Genomic DNA, 6000 nt, shown 5'->3' with positions numbered 1-6000 from the left:
TGTAAAAAAAAAGTGTTAATAAAGGTCATTTAACCCCTTCCCTAATAAAAGTTTGAATCACCCCCCTTTTCCCATAAAAAAAATAAAACAGTGTAAAAAAAATAAAAAATAAACATATGTGGTATCGCCGCGTGCGTAAATGTCCGAACTATAAAAATATATCATTAATTAAGCCGCACGGTCAATGGCGTACGCGCAAAAAAATTCCAAAGTCCAAAGAAGCGTATTTTGGTCACTTTTTATATCATTAAAAAATGAATAAAAAGTGATCAAAAAGTCCGATCAAAACAAAAATCATACCGATAAAAACTTCAGATCACGGCGCAAAAAATGAGTGTTCATACCGCCCCGTACGTGGAAAAATAAAAAAGTTATAGGGGTCGGAAGATGACATTTTTAAACGTATAAATTTTCCTGCATGTAGTTATGATTTTTTCCAGAAGTGCGACAAAATCAAACCTATATAAGTAGGATATCATTTTAACCGTATGGACCTACAGAATAAAGATAAGGTGTAATTTTTACCGAAATATGCACTGCGTAGAAACGAAAGCCCCCAAAAGTTACAAAATGGCGTTTTTTTTTTCGATTTTGTCACACAATGATTTTTTTTTCCGTTTCGCCGTGCATTTTTGGGTAAAATGACTAATGTCACTGCAAAGTAGAATTGGCGACGCAAAAAATAAGCCATAATATGGATTTTTAGGTGGAAAATTGAAAGGGTTATGATTTTTAAAAGGTAAGGAGGAAAAAACGAAAGTGCAAAAACGGAAAAACCCTGAGTCCTTAAGGGGTTAAATTGTGACCCCTCACCTAAAGGGGGGAAGGCCATCAAGCCCGAGTGTTGCTGCTCCTTCTCTTCTAATATATATATATATATATATATATATATATATATATATACATTTCTTAGATCTGTATATCTTGGTCGCTATTTTCTTTCCTTACCCTTCATCTACAAATTTATTTCAAAAAGATAACTCATAAGAGCAGTGACAATTGTGTTCAGAGACCGGCCACAACCAGAAGTGAACATGTTCAATGGATACCTCCAAACACTGGCCCAGTGGCCTAATGGATAAGGCATCAGCCTCCGGAGCTGGGGATTGTGGGTTCAAGTCCCACCTGGGTCGGTCAGTTTTATCCCCTTAAGGACTCAGCCTATTTGCACCTTAAGGACTAAGACAATTTTATTTTTACGTTTTCGTTTTTTCCTCCTGCCCTTCAAAAAATCATAACTCTTTTATATTTTCATCCACAGACTAGTATGAGGGCTTGTTTTTTGCGCGACCAGTTGTCCGTTGAAATGCCATAACTCACTTTACCATAAAATGTATGGCGCAACCAAAAAAATACTATTTGAGTTGGGAAATTAAAAAGAAAACCGCAATTTTGCAAATTTTGGAAGGTTTTGTTTTCACGCCGTACAATTTATGGTAAAAATGACGTGTTTTTTATTCTCTGGGTCAATACGATTAAAATGATACCCATGATTATACACTTTTCTATTACTGTTGCGCTTAAAAAAGTCGCAAACTTTTTAACCAAATTAGTACTTTTAAAATCCCCCTATTTTGAAGACATTTTTCTGTATAAGCGGCGGTATGAGGGCTCATTTTTTGCGCCGTGATCTGTACTTTTTATTAATACCTTATTTGCTTATACAAAACTTTTATTACATTTTTTATTAATTTTTTTGGGAATAAAATGTTATAAAAAAGCAACTATTTTGGACTTTTTTTTTTTACGTTCACGCCGTTCATCGTACGTGATCATTTACATTTTATTTTAATAGTTCGGATATTTACGCACGCGGCAATACCAAATATGTATATAAAATAATTTACACTTTTTGGGGGTAAAATAGGGAAAATGGGACAATTTACGTTTTTATTGGGGACTATAAAATGGTGAAAGAAAAAAAAAAGTTAATAAATGTGATTCAACCCCTTCCCTAATAAAAGTATGAATCATCCCCCTTTGCCCATTTAAAAAAATATATATGTAAACAAAAATAAACATAAACATATGTGGTATCGCCGCATGTGTAAATGTCCGAACTATAAAAATATAATGTTAATTAAACCGCACGGTCAATGGCGTACACGTAAAAAAAAAATCCAAAGTCCAAAATTACATATTTTTGGTCACTTTGCATTCCCTAAAAAAATGTATAAAAAGCCATCAATAAGTCCCATAAAAAAACATCAGACCCCGATGCAAAAAATTAGCCCTCATATAGCCCTGTGTACGGAAAAAATTAAAAAGTTATAGGGGTCAGAAGAGGACAATTTTAAACATTCTAATTTTCATACAAAAAGTTATAATTTTTTTAAAACAAGTAAAACAAAATCAAACCTATATAAGTTGGGTATCATTTTAATTGTATGGACCTACAGAATAAATATAAGTTGTCATTTTTTTTTTTTTTACCTAAAAGTGCACTGCATAGAATCGGAAGCCCCCAAAAAGTAAAATTGTTGGCACAAAAAACAAGCCCTCCTATGGGTCTGTAGGTGGAACAATGAAAGCGTTATGATTTTTAGAAGGAGAGAAGGAAAGAACGAAAGGGCAAAAATGAAAAATGGCTCTGTTTTCAAGGGGTTAAATGCATTTTTGGAAAAAATATGAGAATGTAAAGTTGTTCTTCCTGTACATAGGGAGGTATTTATCAATTTTGCCTGTTGACCGTTTCTTTTTACCCTTTTTTTTTTCACTTTGGTTTTCGTGGACATGCACCATATTTATCATTTGGTGCAAGTTGTTAGTAATTTTGGTGCAAATGTTGAAATCAGCCGTTCACAGCGCCTTTTACACAGAACTTACCCCCACAGAGGACGCGTATTTTACCCTGTAGAGCAGCCATTTCGGAATCCCTCCTGCAGAATTTCTGCAAGCGAAAGTTGTCTCTCTTACATGGAATAAAGAACACTTAATTTCACTAAAGTTGGTGTTCTGCCTACTATCAATTATATTTAAAACGAGGATCGGAGCACCAAGATTCAATTGGCTGGCACCCCAGGATTTTTCTCATTGGATGTGCTGCTCTTTATTGGTATATATATATATATATATATATATATATATATATATGGCAAGACAATCTGAAGAAAAGACATGTGAATTGCTTAACCCATTGGGTTAGTCCTTGCCCCCTGGGCCCCCTTACCCCCATTTCACTGGGCGTACGTTATGTGTAATGTGTATTTTTCACACATTTATCAAAGTGGTCGCAAATTTCGTAAATTACGTCTATTTAAAAATCTTAATCCTTCCAGTACTTATTAGCAGCTGTATGCTACAGAGGAAATTCTTCTCTTTTTTAATTTATTTTTTGTCTTGTCCCCAGTGCTCTCTGCTGACACATCTGTCCGTGTCAGGAACTGTCCAGAGCAGCATAGGTTTGCTATGAGGATTTTCTCCTGCTCTGGGCAGTTCCTGATACCGGCATCAGGTGTCAGCAGAGAGCACTGTGGATAAGACAAAAGAAGAAATTCAAAAAGAAAATAATTTCCTCTGTATACAGCTGCTAATAAGTACTGGAAGGACAAATATTTTTTAATAGAAGTCATTTACAAATCTGTTTAACTTTCTGGCACCAGTTGATTAAAAAAAATGCTTTCCACCGGAGTACCCCTTTACGCGAAAGTACATATTTCTGGAGCATGGTTAGTTAGAAAGAAAAAAAAAACGCTGTTATTGTGTTTAGAAACAGATCAAAACCAGCAGTGAACATGTTCAGGAGCAAGTATCAAACTAAGGCTTGGTGGTCTGATTGTTAAGAAAGCAGCCTCTGGAGCTGTGGGTTTTGGGTTCAAGTCTCACTAGGGTAGTTCAGTTTTAACATGTATTGCTGTGTAAAAAGTCTGCAATCTCATGAACAAATAGTTAAAAAAAAATATACAGCAGGACAATCTGAAGGAAAGGCATGTGAAATGCTTAAAAGGGTTATCCAGGACAAAACTTTTTTTTATATATCAACTGGCTCCAGAAAGTTAAACAGATTTGTAAATTACTTCTATTAAAAAATCTTAATCCTTTCAGTACTTACGAGCTTCTGAAGTTAAGGTTGTTCTTTTCTGTCTAAGTGCTCTCTGATGACACGTGTCTCAGGAACCGCCCAGTTTAGAAGAGGTTTGCTATGGGGATTTGCTTCTAAACTGGGCGGTTCCCGAGACACGTGTCATCAGAGAGCACTTAGACAGAAAAGAACAACCTTAACTTCAGAAGCTCATAAGTACTGAAAGGATTAAGATTTTTTAATAGAAGTAATTTACAAATCTGTTTAACTTTCTGGAGCCAGTTGATATATATATATATATATATATATATATATATATATATATATATAAAATGTTTTTTCCTGGATAACTTCTTTAAAGGGTTACTCTGCTCCCCAGCTCCGGAACATTGAGTTCCAAACACTGGGTGCGGCTTCTGTGCTCACGCCCGCCCCCTTTTAATGATGCCCCATGATGTCACGCCCCGCTCCCTCAATGAAAGTCTACGGGAAGACTTGCATTGAGGGGATGTGAGGTGACGTGGTGAGGGGGCCCGCACCCAGAGTTCGGAACTCAATGTTCCTGATACTAGGGAGCGGAGTAACCCTTTAATCTATAGTCTATGAGAATAACAGAGTTTAGTACAGAGGTCTACTGATCACCCAACAGACTTTGAGATTTGTCACATCTTGGGTAATGCACATGTCTTTTTACGATGTGTTCGCCTACAAGAGAATCACTACAAACTCTTGACAAAACCTCTTAGAGTGTTTGTGTTGGTAACAGCCATATTGGATCTGTAACTTACATCTGATGGTTTTGTCATGTGATCGCACCATATAGGAAACAAGCTCAACATTTCTACTCAATTTCCTGCCAACTCTGGTGGGTCAAGTCCCTTTCTCAGTGGGTGGCTTGCGTGGATGAGTTGAGTTGATAGAAAATGGGTGCTCCAGACCGCCTACCCTCACTTCCCCATCCCTCTCCTCTTCCCTCCCCCCCATCCATCCTTCCCTTCTCCCCCTTTCCTATTCCTCCCTTTGTCTGTTTGTCGAAAAGCCAACCCCATTGTCATACTGACCAGACACATTGCACTGTAATGTCCTTAACGTTTTCAATTGCCTAATCTTTTGTCATATTTAACAACTGCTTGTTACCTTTTCTATCCAATGTTATTGTTTACTCTGTCTATAACAATATTATTGATTAAAAAGAAATGTATAAACAAGCCATATACAAGCAGAAATAAAAACAAAAGGAAAAATAGCCAGCACAACAACCTAATACACAGGTGCCCGCTGCTGTGGCAAATACAAAATGAACAAAAAAGAAAGTTGCAACAGCACTCTAGGTCAAAAAATGGAGGCTCTTAGTGCACTTTTTGATCAAAATGTGTCCCCCCATCCACCACGCGGAGGTTTAGGATTCCAAAAATTCAAACATGTTAAAGTGCGCCACATTTAAATCATTTAAAACTTTGATAAATGAAGCGCAAGTAATTGTGATTCTAATTAGTGATCAGCAGCAGGGACAATATTCGAATTTGCGATATTTCGAGAATATATTGACGAATATTCTTCCTATGTTCGCGAAATTCGCATCTTAGCTATGTTTGTTCCCTTGATTTTCCATGCGAAAATTTGTCATGAAATTCGCATAGTGCGGGATTATATCTTTCACCTAAAAGAAGGGAAGGATCATTGTCTTCTAGAAGTGCAAATATTTGTCCCAACATGTTATTTATAATGATGATTCTATGTTTAGGATTCCAAAAAAGAATGAGATTATGCGAATATCATACTGCCATACCCTTTCTCAGTGGGGGCCTTGCGTGGATGAGTTGAGTTGATAGAAAATGGCTACTCCACTCCCTCCCCCATCCATCCATCCTTCCCTTCTCCCCCTTTCCTATTCCTTCCTTTGTCTGTTTGTCGAAAAGCCAACCCCATTGTCATACTGACTAGTGTTGAGCGGCATAGGCCATATTCGAATTCGCGAA

General features: G+C 36.8%; 1 non-coding gene across 1 annotated transcript; it reads left to right on the top strand.

Annotated features, from left to right (window-relative positions):
* Nucleotides 1–1060: 1060 nt before the first annotated feature.
* On the top strand, nt 1061–1133 carry TRNAR-CCG (transfer RNA arginine (anticodon CCG)). Its single transcript has one exon. It is a non-coding gene; the product is annotated as a tRNA-Arg (tRNA).
* Nucleotides 1134–6000: the final 4867 nt, after the last annotated feature.

This window comes from Hyla sarda, chromosome 10, assembly GCF_029499605.1.
Source record: "Hyla sarda isolate aHylSar1 chromosome 10, aHylSar1.hap1, whole genome shotgun sequence".
Taxonomy (NCBI): Eukaryota; Metazoa; Chordata; class Amphibia; order Anura; family Hylidae; genus Hyla; species Hyla sarda.
Note: the sequence above shows the minus strand (reverse complement) of the source record. Positions and strands in the feature narration are given on the sequence as shown.